A 16,073-nucleotide genomic window follows, 5' to 3' on the forward strand; every position below is an offset into this window, starting at 1 on the left:
ACTATGGTTTGAAATGCCACTGATTAACAAAATTCTTATATAGGCTTTATCTTTTAAAATATTTTTGTACATAAATTATTGTCCAAAATATTACTCTAGAGTAGCCAGCTTATCTTTAATTTTCAGTGCAGTTTGTCATTTATCTACTGATTGGAATTGAAGTAAAAGTTATATTTAAAACGGTGATGGTTGTTACTTCCTTGTGCAAATTGACATATGCTTTTAAGACATAATGGCGTTTGTAACATTTTCTTTTTAACTTTAAGACTCGCTTTCTCCTAATTCAGGATGTATTTCTAAGAGGAGTTTTCTAATCTTTTATAAAATTTTACAAAAGGCATGGGGTGGGGTTCACTAACAAACCCACTACCATGTGTCCATGTTTCGCACTCTGCTCTTAAGGGAGTTTCAGTCCGAGGAGAGAGAAGATCAGGAGGATAGCATTGTTGTATTACAGTATACTTCCCTCCACCCCGTCCCCAAAGATTTCTCAACACAGGCAGGATTCAATGTGTAAGCTCACTTGGAAAGCTTATGTAATTTATAGTCATCCCCCACCTCTCAGCATTTAAAATTAAATCCCAAATCTGTTTCCTTCATCAAAGAAAACTTTTCCTTTCAAGTTTTGTAGGCGTCGGAGAAAGTTTTGAAGCTAGAGTTTATTGGATGCGCTTTTTGAAACCTGTCTGCAGTTCATGATGCTGATAACTTTAAAAGTTACCTACCGCCTCCCTGGCTCTCTGACAGCAGTGCCCCTGGCTGGAGCGGAGCGGCTCTCCGGGCTTACCTGAGCTGCCTGCGCCGGGCCGGGCGGGGGCCGCAGTTGCGCCGCGCTGCGAGCGGCTGTGCGCGCTCCGGGAGTCGCCCGAACAATGCGAGCTGGGCGCCGAGCGCGCCCGGCCTATGGGCCTTACGTCACTGCGCTGCCTTATAAGGCGTCCGCGTGTGCGGCGCTGCGGCGGGGGCCGGTGACAGCCAGACCCGCGCAGCTGGCGGCGCTGCGACGCGCCGGCTCCTCCGACGCCCAGACCTTAGGAACGGACCTGGGGTCAGGGAGGAATGGGCGGCGGGCCTGGGGCGCTGGCGCGCTCCTCCCGGCCAAATCCAGCCATTGGGGGTCATGGTCGATCCGCTTGTACTTTGCTCCCTCTGATCTGGGGCTCTAAAGTTTCTATCAATAGGATTCTTAAATATACATCCTGTGCTTTTAAAAATACTATTGTTTTATTTTAATTAACTGTTTATATTCAATAATATTTCGTATTAGCTTCAAGTGTACAGCTTAGTGGTTAGACAATCACAAGTACTTGACAAACACATCTGTAATTCTGTTTAAAATTTTGTAAATGCATTTTTTTTTTTTTTTGTTCATTTGTTTTTTGATTGCTTGGGGGGGGAGGCAGGAGAGGAAAGCCAGAGTCTCTTTTTTTTTTTTTTTTTTTTTTTGCTTTGAGACATCTCTGGGGGTGAGTGAGACTTCAAACCTTCTCTTTCCTCTTTGTGAAGAGTAGGGGTCCTCAGAGGATAGTATTTTATTTCCTGATGATGTAACTACCAAACAATTCTTCAAGTGATGATGGGAAGGCCAGATGAAATCTTATTTTTTCAGTGTTTTTCCTGAAAGAAACTTAGTTCCTCATTTTTGCTTGCCTGTGTTTTAATGAAAGTAGATAAAACTAATCTTTCCATTTGGCAGGGAAAATATTTATTAAAGAAATTAAATGTTTGCTGCTGTACTTCCAAACAAAAAAGTATAAAAACAGAACTTTAGAACCAGTTTTAATCCATTTGTTTTCTCCTGTCAGCAAACAAAAGGCATAATCAGAAAAAGGAAACTGACCAAATGTTATTGAATTAAGAGATTTAACCTCCTAATTATTTTGCACATCAATAAGAGAGGTAATCATTAAAGTCCTCACCGACTCTATGAATCTACTAAATAAATTAGATATTTGGCTATCTTATTTGCAAGCTTCAAATTAATTGCATAGTTTTAATAACTTGAGTCTATTTAACTCTTTTAAAATTACATTAAGATAGGATGTTGTACATATGTCTATAGGACTGTTGTTTCCATATGTTTTGTCAAACAAGAATAATTAAAATAGTGTGCTTGTTTCTTTTTTTTTTTTAGTGTGGAGTGAAATAGGCTGATTACAGAGAATGTATAGTTAGCGAAAATGATGTGGAAAAAAGATACAGGGTGTAAAAATAAATGCATCATCATTGCTAAATTGTCGGCTCACTTAGATAATTCTAGATCACTCTACCTGCCTGAGAAGCCTAAATTAAACTAATCCCTGCTTTTCATATATACTGGTGTGTTTTTTAATTTTAATTTTTTATTGTTGACACTATTGTACATATACTGCTAGAAGAGAAGTGAAGGACTGAACTGCTCAACTGAATTTAATATTTGATTTGCAATTTTGTATTAACCTTTTATATGTTGGTCTGTTGGTTTTATTACTCTTCCCTATACTTGTAAAGTGCATTTGAATCTTTTTAGTCTCTTATTCTTGCTTTGTGCTTACTAGACATTCTTTTTGGGACTTTTATGCTAGATTTGATTTATTGCACATAAGATGAAATTACTGTTATGATAGGTCCATGAAGCATAAACACCTGAATCTCAGTTTCAAATTGGTAACATAAAGTACCTGTACTTCAAACTAGTATTTGTAACTTGTTTTGCCTCCTTTTTTCTTTTGCTGTGTACAGAGGTTTCTTAACACTTGACATTGCCTTTTATTCATTTATCACATTTTTGTACTCATGCTTTGTATTTATATATCCCACTTCTGTAAAATTTGTCAGTATTAGTTCCTCCTTCTCTTCAGCTGGGATAACTGAAGAAGGGAGAAGTTAAGTGAATACAAGAGTGGTCTTGGGCTTTTGAGGTGAGAGTAAAGAGGATTAGAACTCCTACTCCTTGTGTGCCTGCCCGGTCCTGTTACTCCCTCAAGTACTCATCTCTGTCCTAGTTATGACTCAGTGTTCCAACTGAGGTTGTGGTACATGCCCACTCTCTTACGGAGCCAATAAGAACTCATTTGTTAAGCTCTTAATTCAAATTCATGCCAATCACTGAGTTTAGTGTTCTACATGCAGTCTACCATTTAATCTACTCGAAACGTTCTCTACCAGGTATACCAGTTAATAATGCGGATTTTGTAATTAAAGAGAACACGATAATTTGAAGAGAAACATCAAAAGTGCTTTATTAAAAGTAATGTCCATCGCTGGCTACACATTTCCCCCGTCTTCTAGGTAACCTGTGGATACCATCCCAATAGAACTTTGCTTGTTTTGAGGTAAACCATTCAGAGACCCAATTTTCCACTTCTTCATACGTTTTGAAGTGCTGCTTAGAAAGTGCGTGTACCATCGATTGGAACAAGTGGTCATCTTGAAGGAGCAAGGTCTGGTGAATACAGCGGGTGGGTTAATACTTCCCAGGCAAGATCTTTCAACAGATCTTTAACTGATTTTGAAGTGTGTGATGGTGCTCCATAATGAAGCAAAATTACTTTGCCGTGTCTTCTAGAACATTCACGATCAAAGTGTGGTTCAAATTGATTATTTGTTGTCGGTAGTGATCAATATTAACTGTTTCACCTGGTTTTGGGAGCTCATAATATACCACACCTTCCTCATCCCACCAAACGCAGAACATTGTCTTCTTTCTGAAGCAATTTAGCCTTACAGTTGATGTAGACAGTTGACCTTGGATCAACCCATGATTTTGTGCATTTGAGATTCTCAATATAAATCCACTTTTCATCACCAGTCACAATTCAATGCAAAAAAGACTTTCTTTCATGCCATTAAAGCAACATTTTACTGATGACTTTTTGGTTTTCTATTTGTCTTTCGTTCAGTTGATGTGGCACCCATTTTCCTTCCTTTAATATCTTTCCCAGTGTTTGTAAATGGTCAGAGATTGTTTGCTGAGCAACGTTTAATCTTTCTGCAAATTGTTTTTGAGTTTGACATGCATCTTCATCTAATAATGCTTATAATTGTTGGTCTTCAGACTTTTTTGGTTGACCTGAACATTATCTGTCTTTCACATCGAAATCATCATTTTTAAACGTTTAAACCAGCATTCACAAGTATCTTGAGATGGAGCATGTTCACCATAAGCTTCCTGAAATATAACTTTCAGCAGCACTTTTCAAAATAAAGTAATGAATTGAAACTTCCTGCAAATGCTCTTTTTTGCATGAAATTTGACATTTTTAAGCGTAAAAATATCTATGCTGTTAACACCATCTGAAAATTTGACATATGAAGTTTTGAAGCTTGATGTCAATACAACAAAATAACATACATATCAAATCAAATATATATCAACATGTGCAACTTCATCTATTGAAAAAAAAAATCCACATTATTATCCAGGACACATGGTATTTTCTAGATTGAATGTTGAACTAAGAAAACCAAGACTCACCCTCTTTGTAGGCCACACACCAGAGCTACCCGTAGGGAGTGTTGTTCACATTGGATCTGTATGTTTACTAAGACAGTTTTCTTGAGGGTGTTAGCAGCATGTCTTCTTTTAATAAAGTTAGAATGTTATTACTGTTTTCCAACAGATGAAAGTAAAGGGTCTGAGGTAGGGGGATCTTTGACAGAAGAACACCCTGTGTCTTATATCACAAACTCCAGCCAGCCATTGGTATTATGCACCAATGGCCACATGAGCTAACCAGCAGACTTTTATTTATTTCCGTCTTTTCACCAACATTCTCTTTGAGATGTAATTTTTGTTCTCTTGGCTTCTGACATACATTTATTATGAAAAGAGTTATGAACACTGTGCCTCAGTCTTGGCTGAGAAAATTTTACTTCCTTTTAAGGAAAATTTTTACTTTACAATTGCTATATGAGTCTTGTTATTTTATAATCAGGAATTTCTTACAAATAAGCACATCTACAAATTAAAGTCCTTTCTTCAATTAGAATTCTAGATTTATGATTCAAAGCAGCAATAGGTTTAAGTTGTTATTTGGAAATAATACAAAGGAATTTTCCTACCGACCTAATTGCCTTCTAATGTTTAAGATGGGTTTATAGGCCACAAGGCTGGGAACTAAGATGTATTGATTCTATTGAACTGTGTGAAGTCACATTTGTTAGTCAAAAACAGTGGAATATCAGCAGTTTCCCACGGTTCAAGCTAATGCTATGTTATTGCAATTGACCACAGCAAGTAGTATTAGCAATGTCCACAATGTCCTTGTTATTTAACTTTTAATATGCCATTAACATGTTACTAAGCATGTCAAAGCCAGTTCCTCTTTGTGAAGTAACTGTTCTTACTTTCTTTCATGTCCTGTCTTCCTGCCTTTATTTCTTCTTGTGCTGGTGAAGTCTTCCAGTCATCCAAATAAGCGCCAGAGAAGCAGTGTTAATAATTAACTGAACCTTTCTTTCAGCTGCCTATTCATCAGTTGAGGGGTGATGTGTGCTCCCTGAAAGCTCTGCTGCAGGATGTGGAATAGTAATGCTAACTTTGTGACGCATTTGCTCCTTTATCTCCGTAGTATATGTTGAAACACGATAGCATGCAAAGAAAAGACAACCATTTTTATAATGGTCATGGTCCTGTATGAGAAGCTGAGCAGAGTGGGACAGATGCAGGACAGACAGCATGGGAAGGGGCAGAATTCTGTGGTCCTGCTTTGTTAGGCGGCAGTTGATCGGTCAGAGTGTGTGCTTTTTGGCACTAAGGTACTCCATCTCAGGGAACATTCTGACACCTCATTGGCAGCCTTCTTGCAAAGCAGCTTCACCTCTGAACTTCAGGCAAACCTGGCCTCTCCTCTGTTGCCACACAGTTTATGAGGAAGGCTGAGACTGAGTACACATGCGGGCAACTTTAAAATGGGGAGCCAGAAGGAAAGTCTGAGGGTTGAGAAAGTACCGTCTCTCCATGCCAGGGGGAGTTTTCTTACTAACCTCTTCCTTTCACTCTTTCTGTTCCTCAGGTGCCATCTACCGATTCTGTACATACACATGCCCACACAGAATATCTCCCAGGCAGCACAGCACTTCCTCTGTGCACTGAGAGCCTTTCACCAGCAGTTAATGGCCTATAGGGAACTTGAATTTACCTACAGACCCTCTCACTTATCTGCAGCCCAATCTCCCCTTCCAGGCCTCCGTAGTCCCTGAAATTTCTAGAGACTCTTCAACTGTTCCTATTCATACTCCACCTAATTTGATTTTAAAATAGGGGCCAGTACCCTTAAGAAGTCACTTGGGCTGATTTTAGCAGCAGTGTCAGTGGTGATACTATGGAATGGAAAGCCCTTTGTGAACTTTAAAATGATTACTATTTTGTGGCTTTAAATAGTTCAGTGCCGTGATAATTTGAAAAATGTAGAAAACTAGAAGACATTTTGCACCTAGTCCTCCTATTTGAATACTGCCAACTATTAACAATTTGGTGTACTGCCATTTCTTTTTAGTTATTTTCTAAACATTTGTGAAGTGTATTTGTTTCCTTCCTGCGGGCATATGTGTGTATTATGTGTCTTTTATCTTTATTAAGTATATTTTAACCATGTTCATGGAGTTTCTATAGACATTGAGTTATTTTAAAAAACATATTTGCAGATTTTCCCTAGAAATGGTAGTCACAAAGTCAGTCACTGCTTATTATCCCCCTGGTATTGCCATGGTTTTTGTTCTTCACTAAATAAAGTAGGGATGTCTGTGTCTAATAGAGAATCTTCTGTTTAGAGACCTTTTGGTCTTGGTTTACATGGGATGCTATGAGTTGGCTTATGTGACTCTAGTGAGCTGCCAGTAGGTGAGCAAAATGACTTGGAGAGAATAAAGAATTGATAATATGACGCCACCATAGAATTATTAAATGGAAAGCAGGAAAAGCCTGCTGTTTAGGACCAGTCCATTTGCTTATTTATTCCTGCAAACATTTTGTGTTTCCTTGGTAACTAATAATAGTTTTGAGAAATTGTTGAACTCAAAAGTATTACTGCAGGATTTTTTTAAAAAATCCTCAAATCACAGAAATTAGAGACGGAAAAGACCTATTAGATCATTTTTGTCCCTTGCCAGTACAGATTGTTCTCAGTGCTTTGTCCAGTCCTTTTTTTAAAGGGGCCTTGTCAAATAGTTTATACACCTTATCTGTTTAGGTAATGCATTTTTTAAAGAAACCACTCGGACAAATTTTCTGTGTAGTTGTGAAGCTTGATTTTAGGGTAAATATTTGTGAAAAAAAGGCCTTTATGTTTAAAGTACAACTTAACAGGTTTTATTAGTTGGAGGTCAGTGGAGCTGTTTAGGATGTAACTGGAATAGTTGGCTAACTAAGGGTAAAAAATGGGTAAGTTATGTTTAGTATATGTTTCCTTTTATCCTTGGAAACTCAATTATAGCAATGCATGAGAATTAACTTTTAATCATGTAAACTAATTGATATAGGTCTAGAGGCAAGAGGAAATAAAACACGGAAGAAGTAAGGAAAAGTAGGAGTGAACCCAGTCAGTTTGTTTAGTGGTTAGAGCATCAGCCTGCAGACAGAAAGGTGAAGGGTTCAAATCTAGTCAAGGGCACATGCCTTGGTTGCAGGTTTGATCCCCAGCGCATGCGGGAGGCAACTAATCAATATGTCTTTCTCATATTGATGTTTCTCCCTCTCCCTCCTTTCCTTTACTCTCCCTTCAACTCTCCCCCTCCCTTTAACTTTTTCTAAAAATCAATGGAAAAATAGCCTCAGGTGACAATTAACAAGAAAAGAAAAATAGGAGTGAAATGGTTCCTCCCCACTTCTGCTTTGCCCATTACTTTACAGAAATTACTGGTTGGTGTGAAGGTGGAGTCTAACTGTAAAATCTTTTCCTTCAGTGGTACAACTTCTGAATACCACCAAGGATTGATTAAACTGTCTCATAGACTAAATGCTTCAGTTCCCTGTGTTATGGCTAAAGATGTCTTCTCTGGGAAAAATAATGAACAAATTAAGACTAAGAAATGTGCTTTGAGTTTTATTATGAAGGATGATTGTTTCATAAAGTCACAAAGGCCTTCAAAAACATCTCTATTTGCTGCCTCCTCTTGTTCCCTCCTAGATGAGATCATTGGAGTTCAGAGAGGCTAAAGGATTAGCCCCAATGTCAACAGTAAATTGGTGACTCAGCCACTATGTTTTCTGGGTTTTCGTATCTCTTTTGGGAAATGTGAAAATTCAAATATGGCTTAATTAAACAGTGGGGTTAGAACTGTCAAAAAGAGTAAGTTTGAAATCCTAATTAATATTAGAATAACTTACCTACGTTTAGGTAAATTATAGAACTAATTTGGAGCATTAATGAGCTAGTTATTCACTTTATTAACAGTGCAATCATTTTATTGCATTTCTTTTCAATTGGAAATTTGTATGTTGATGGTAATTCGAGTCATTAAGAGTGGCCATTTGTTGACAATTCTGGCCAAAAATTTAATAGAGAGGTCTGAGCTTTTAATACTAATTCTGTGTTATTATTTAATACCATTGCCTTGCATGCTTGCCAATTGGTCATTCTCTATAGGAGAAGTCCTATTAAAATTTATGTCATTACGTATCCAACCTGCCTCATAAACTACACAACTGGAAGTGATTTCAAAAGCATTGTAATATTGAATTCAATTATCTCTTAAATAAGAATTTTAACTTTCTTTCTAGGAGCTGGTGCATATACATTAGGAGTCATTAGTCAGTGCTGCACAGTTCCAGGGGTTTGTTACTTCCCCATCAAGCCCATTTCATTCCAAATAGAAAACTGGCTTCCTCACAAGTTAAATTGTCAAATTTTAAAACCTATCAGAATTTTAATCCTCATCTAAAAAATGTAAGGACTTTGGAATAATTTACACTGAGCATACCCTCCCAATATATATTGTTGTAATATTACAGTTCTTTATTAATTCTACAAGAATCTTTCATCATCTATTATTATTTTTTAATCAGTGTTTCTTTAGGTATACCAGTATGTTTACCACTTTCTTTGCTCATCAATCCTTTTTTTATTTCAGACTTCCATCTGGGATCTCTTTCCTTTAATCTAAATGCATCCTTTTGAAGTTCTTCTACTGGAAGCCAGCTCTTTGCAGATGCTCTCTTTTTGCTTATTTGAACACATTTTTACATTACGCCATTGTTCTTGGGAAGATTTTAATTTTGAGTATTGACTTCTAGGTTGATGCTTGTTTTCTATCAGCCCATTGAAATTATTATTCCACTGACTTCTGGCTTCCCATGTTATTGTTAAAAAGTCAGTCACCCGTCTAAATGTCATTCCTTTTCTCTGTAGCTGCTTTTACTATTTTCCCTTTGTTTTCGATATTCTGCAATTTCATTATTAGGTATTTAAGTACAGATTTATTTTTAACCTTTCTGAGTTTTTTTTTTTTTTTAAATATATTTTATATATATTTTTTTATTGATTTTTCACAGAGAGGAAGAGAAAGGGATAGAGAGTTAGAAACATCGATGAGAGAGAATCATCGATCAGCTGCCTCTTGCACACCCCCTACCGGGGATGTGCCCGCAACCAAGGTACATGCCCTTGCCCGGAATCGAACCCGGGACCCTTCAGTCCGCAGGCCAACGCTCTATCCACTGAGCCAAACCGGTCCCAGCCCTTTCTGAGTTTCATTGAGATTTCTGAATATGTGGATCTGTGTCTTTTCAGTTCTGGAAATTTCTCAGCCAATATTAACTCATTGAATGTGACTTCTGGAAATTTTTTTTCTCCTTACCTTTTAAACAGACACATGTTAGACCTTCTTACTCTGTTCTTCATATCCCTTAACCTTTCCAGTTGTACCATCTTATTAGCTCTTTAGACTGTATTTTATAATTTCTTCAGATTTTTTTCCAGTTAAATAATTCTCATTGCTGATCTGCAATTCTATTTTTAATTTCCAAAAGTTTCTCTTTATTCTTTCTAATTTGTTTGGCCTTTAATAGTGTATTACTCTTGAAGCTCTCCCTTCCCCTTTTATTTTTAACATATTAAATATGTTTTGCATTCTGTCTGGGATATTTAAATATCAGTAACCCTAATTCTACTATCATTTCTCTGGCTTTATTTTAGAGACTGTTCCTTTAGCCTTTAGTAACTATGGAATAGAAGCAACAGATGTAATGCTTTATTGATAAAAATCAGAAGTTTCTTTTTTTCTGTGGGAAGTGAATGCTAATATCATGTCATGTGTTAATCTTTTTCGTTTAACATGACATTTTTCTGTGGGCTGAATTATTCTGTTTATTCTCATAGAATATTTTCTTTGACAAAGTGAATTATTATTAGTGCTTCTTAAGATTTATTAGTGCTTCTTAAGAATCTCAGTTATAAATAATAATAAAATTGATCATTATGCTGACCTTCTGCCTCATGTTTCTATATTTTATAGTTCTGATTTACAATAGAAAGAGTTCAGGTAATAGTTTTATTTTTCCCCAGATTGTTCCCTTTCTCTTAATTCACTATCATTCTGTTTTACTTTAAAAAAAAAAAAGAAAGAAAGAAAGAAAGAAAAAGAAAAAGAAACTAGTTTTAAAATATAAACAAAGTAGTAACAAAACTGAAGAGGTTCAGTGGATAGAAATGTTTTTTTGTTTCTGAGGGTTCTGCTGCCAGTGTTTTCTGATTTTGCTAAAGACCAAACTTTTAAATGGAAGAAACAAGTTAAGTTAGTTACCTGCCTAAGGCCATGTACTGGGATGTTGCCATATTTTATTGCCAGATCATTGCTTATTGTTATGATTTGGTGACTAAGTTTGTTTTAAATATCATAGAAACCATTATTTGTTTTCAGATGTTTATTCATTTATTACCTTTCTTTAAAATTTGTCTTAATTTATAATTTTTTACTTGTGTTTTTATTGATATTTAGAGAGAGGAAGGGAGAGGGAGAAAGAGATAGAAACATTGATGAGAGAGAAACATCACTCAGCTGCCTCCTGCACACCCCCTATAAGGAGGTCAAGTCCACAACACAGGCATGTTCCCCGACCTGGAATTGAATCACTAACCTCTTAGTGCAGCCACACTGCCTGGGCTCATTATCTTTCTTAAGTAGACGAATGTGAGCACCTACATATGTGTGCAAGTATTAATTGTAGTACCTGCTTATGTGTGTTTGTGTGTTTTCCTTATCACTGTATTGCAGTTGCTCTATCCTACGAGTTGGGGGAATGAGATCCTGAAGATGATTTTCAGGAGGGGAATGACTTGAAGTCCTTAACAATCTAACTATTCAGTCATAGCTCTGCAGCCCTCATCCCAAGTCAGATCTTCATAGTTGATGGCCCTGCACAGCCTTCGAAGAACAAAGAAGAAGTGGGGGCTCCAGTGGTGCCCATAGATAGGAGTGGTAATGCAGTGCTTAGATGAATGCAGGATGCTGTGTGTCCGTTCTTTTAAGGTGTACCTGTGAGGAAATCTGGGGACTCTGAGACACATCCTTTTATGTTCAGGTATCTCCATATCCAGTAACAACATTTTTTAAATCTAGGTATTTTTAAATGGTAAGCTCAAAAATATTATTGTTCATTTTGTAGAATTTCAAGTCTTTTCTCTAATTTAAGATTAGATAATAGCTGTTTAAGGTATAAGGTTTTATAAATTTTTTTTTCTATTATACTGGACACCTAAAAATTATGTAGCTTGTTGGATGAAAGCAAATAGCTAATTCTTTTAATGTAAGTTATCAGAATTGGCTGTCTTCTTAAAATAACCTCTAAATGTGTTAATATTTATAACTCACTATGCTTTTTAGATAATTTATTTGTATTTTTATATGAAAGAGAAGTTCTGTGCTAATAGGAATGATTTTGTTTACCAATGTCTCTTTATAGAATACATATGTAGATATTTTAAAATATAATTAGGTTTTGCTAATAACTCCAGAGGCATCTTTAAAGTTAATGATTCTTTTTTTTGCTGAATCCACAAACATTTCTATTATTTCTGTAAATTATCTTATTAAATACCTACTATTTCAAGTGAGATAAATTTGAGGAGGAAAAAGCTGCTTAACCAGCATATAAATAGGCTTCATTAAACTTCCTTTTCTTTCTTTTATTACATCCAAGTTTTGTGCTTTATGGTGAAAAATAAGACAAATCCTCCGCTTCAAGGACTTTGCAGCTAGAAATTAGTTGGAATTTGCAGCTAGGAATTAGTTGGAGATTTATTAATATGGAAGAGGAAATAGACTAGTTAAAAACTAAGTGAATTACACAGGTACATAAATAAAATACCTTTCCAGGAAGAGGAAGAAGTTCTTCATCTAGAGAGGTGTAAAGAGAAGGTGACACTCAGAACTTCAGGTAAAGTTCTGCCCCATTTGCTCCTCTGTTGTGGCTGCATAAGATGTACAACTATTAAGGAGGATCTACAGATCTGGCTTAGCCTTGGGGATTCACTGCCACTTTACTCTCGTGTGCTGGGGTGCTGTTCTCTATTTTCCATGAATAACCTTTTTTGTTTTTTGGCAGGGGGAATGGTTATGTTGTTAAAGACTGTTGTTTATGGCTTTCTTTTTTAAAAATATATACGTATTTTTAATGATTTCAGAGAGGAAAGGAGAGGGAGAGAGAGAGAGAGAAACATCAATGATGAGAGAAAATCATTGATTGGCTGCCTCCTACACACTGGGAATCTAGCTCACAACCTGGGTGTGTGGTCTTGACCAGAATTGAATCTGGGACCCTTCAGTCCATAGGCTGACACTCTATCCATTGAGCCAAACTAGCTAGGGTGCTTATGGTTTCTTTTGTTCAAGTAAGAAATGTGGGGTAATGCTAAATTTGCATAGATCTTAGAGTAATTTTTTTTTTTAAAGCAATTTGTATTCTTACAGCAAGGAGGAAAGTGCATACTTTAACCTTCAAAATGTAGGAGGTTGCCCATCCTGCAAAAAAATTTCAAAGTTTATTTGTAAGATATTTCCCCATTAAGTAGAGAGTTGATTCTCATACTAGGATAAGGAGGCTTACTAAATGCATAATAAGGCTGAAAACCTATACGTAGGTAGCTGAGATATTATGGTGATATTGTAGCTAAGTAATATAGCTCACAGATTTATATATAATGTGATTATTACAGCATGTGGTGAAAAACAATATTCTTGCAAATGTATAGAATTTAAACTATATTTGGTGTCAAATAGCTTTTGGGAGATTAGCTGGGAGCCTGTGTTTTACAGAAAACATGATATTTATTAGCAAATGTGTTTCAGATTCCCACTTTGGATTCCAGGTGACTAGCTCCCTGTCATACGTCTGACACAGCCTGAAGAAAATTAAGTACCTTTGGAAATACGCTTGCCCTCCAGGTGCCATCCTTTCTAGCAGAATGTAGGCTGGCTTTTTATAAGAGGGAACATTCATAAGTTAGGTGTTCAGCAACCCAGAAATGTCTGTATGTATTTTATGTGGTCAGAATTGTTAAACTTAATATATTTTATTCTTAGCTCTCCAAGGTTCAAACATGATAGTATGTTCTTTTAGGCAACTTGCAGTCACCCATTTTCATGACTGGAAAAGCTGATAAATTCCCCTTTAAAGGATGAATCATGATTCAACTAGTTTTGCAGTTGGCTTCATAGATTTAGTGGACTGTCACTCATCAGGACTGGTGTGTGTGTGTGTGTGTGTGTGTGTGTGTGTGTGTGTGTGTGTTTCTTTTTGCTGTGTGTGTGTTTTTTTAACCATATCCCATAACATATTTGTGGGTTTCTCAGGGTACTGTATTTCCTTTCGGCTTATGAACAAGAGCGTATTTTGGGGGCCTATCTCCTTTAACAGAAAAGACAAAATTCCTGGTAGTATCTGCCAGATATAGTTTAAGGAACTTCGTTCAATAATAACATAACTATTAATCCATGGCAATGCTTTTGACCTATAGATCGGTTTCAGTAAGCCAGAAGAGGACAATCAATGCAGACTGAAATAAGCATTTGCTTATTGTTACTGTACGGATTACACCAGACTTCCACATTTTATCTCCATAAATCCCGTTCATCTTTGACAGAAAACCCCTTCTTCTTTACTAATCTCTATGGTGTTTTCTCCGTTTGACTCAGGTTAATCAATCCCCTAGCAACCTGAACCCATGAACAGGTGCCTTATTAGAAGACTGTGGTTAAATGTTGAGTAAACTCTCGCTCTGATTGCTAGAAAAGAAAATAATGTTGATATGTGGTGAGGGTTGACAAAGGAGCCCGTCACCTATGTTTGATCAAGTGCTAAGCTGTAAAGATAGGCTTTTTGCAGAGGAGGCATGCAGCTCAATGGAAGAAAGAACTATTTGCTCTATAGGGAATTTCTGTGATTCTATATTCTAAAGCATGAGTCATAGATGTCTTTATGATTACACATCCCTTCAAGCATATGAGGAATAAACTTTAGAGAAAAGGAAGTTAAGAGAAAACAGAGTGTGAATAACTACTAATGGGGCTCTCTCTGGCTCCGTTCCGTCTGCCATTTCATCATACATAAAGGGGGTAGTTCAGAGATTCCTTTTCTGGCAAATAAGTGGCAACATATGTTTGAAACAGTGAATGGAAACTATAGGGAGAAAATGACAGGCATATGGCAATAGGACGGCAAGGGAAAATTTGTTACCCTGATGTTAGCCACATAATTGGTATGCTCCTCCATAGAGAGTTATTTTACTTTAAAAAGTCTGCATGCCCCATTAATAGAGCATTTCTGTGTGGGGAATGTATATATTTTCTAGTGTTTTTGTTTAGTTTTTTTCATGAATGGCAGGCACCTTAAACCATTAAGCTCCATACACAGAGGTCTTGAGAAAAAGGTTCTCAAAGGAGGAAAGACAGATCTATTTAGGAAATATGCTTCTCTATGAAAGTAGTAAAAACAAAAAATGGGGAAGTACTTAAGAACAGTCACTTTGAAGGGCTGAGAACAGAGAAATGGGCCCCAAATTACTGTCTTCAGGCATGCTCTTCTTTTAAATGATAATTCTACAATAACAATATTTATGATACATTTGTTATCATAGTAACTAAACCTTTGTTCAGTAGTTTAAGATTCCACAAGTTACCTTAAAGGACAAGGGTTTGATGTTTTTGCTCCACAAACTATGCAGTAACCAATATTTAGCCTCTAACAAATTGAAAGCACATGATTTTCTTTGAAAAAAATAATTTCTTAACAGGAAAATCACAAAGTATAATAAGGGCACTGATTATGCCCTTAACATGATTAATACATGTCATACATGATTAATATATAGGAAATATGTTCTAAATCTCTAAAATTTAATTACATCCTACTGTTATATCGACTAAAAGTACTGGTTACTAGAGAGAAACATTTTTTTTTTTTTTTTTTTTACAAATTTCTTTTTGCCTTTTTGCTCAGAAATGGTTATGACAGAGAACATTATCAGCCTTTAAGTTTCTAATATTTAATTAGCTACTTGATAAAACTTAACTTTAGTTCAGGTTGTAGGGGAAAAAAATTAGTCAGTGTTGTTATTTTTTAAATTCTCACCAGAGGACATGCTTAGAGAGAGGAAGGGGGAAGGGGAGAGAAGAGGAGAGAGAGGGAAACAACCAGTTGCCTTCTGTACATTCCCTGACTGGGGATCAAACCCGCCTATAGTTTACATAGTACCTGTAGTTACTTTCTTGTAATAGTAGAATTGATTGATTACAATAAAACCATTTGGCTCACAAAGCATAAACTATTTATTACCTGGTCCTTTACAGAATAAGTTTGCTGACCACTGTTTGTAGCTTTGGCAATAAGCAAGTTCAAAACAAAGTGGGGAAAGTCAACTACAAATTTGGCTTTAAATATATCAACTGATTGGTGTTTATTTACCTGACACCAGTGTTTGCAGTTTTGTACTAGTTCTTTTTTAGATCTTGAATAGTTTACATTCTCTGAAGGTTAAAATTATTGCCAAGATAGTGGATGCCTTTTGATGAAGTACTTAGGTGATGTGGTGTAATTGAGGGGAAATCTAAAATAGTGAAAGTAGAAAATCAATGTTTTGTTTTTGAGACTAATGGAA

The 16,073-nt window shown here is 36.3% G+C and overlaps 3 protein-coding genes across 4 annotated transcripts in view; 1 reads left to right on the plus strand and 2 right to left on the minus strand.

Annotated features, from left to right (window-relative positions):
- The window catches only part of FILIP1L (filamin A interacting protein 1 like), a 32,339-nt gene extending 31,423 nt beyond the window's left edge, over positions 1-916 (minus strand). Inside the window, exon 1 of one of the 2 annotated variants that reach the window (XM_084875453.1) lies at positions 788-916. The gene's annotated coding sequence lies outside the window, so the exon portion shown is untranslated. Of the gene's footprint in view, positions 1-725 lie in introns of both variants that reach the window. The other variant, XM_084875454.1, reaches the window with a different exon arrangement.
- The window catches only part of CMSS1 (cms1 ribosomal small subunit homolog), a 370,171-nt gene that overhangs the window by 56,141 nt on the left and 297,957 nt on the right, over positions 1-16,073 (plus strand). The gene's annotated exons all lie outside the window — the stretch shown is intronic.
- LOC311618179 (filamin A-interacting protein 1-like) overlaps positions 1-16,073 on the minus strand; it is a 254,901-nt gene that overhangs the window by 11,468 nt on the left and 227,360 nt on the right. The window lies entirely within an intron of this gene.

This window comes from Pipistrellus hanaki (assembly GCF_964339955.1).
Source record: "Pipistrellus hanaki genome assembly, chromosome: 2".
Classification (NCBI taxonomy): Eukaryota; Metazoa; Chordata; class Mammalia; order Chiroptera; family Vespertilionidae; genus Pipistrellus; species Pipistrellus hanaki.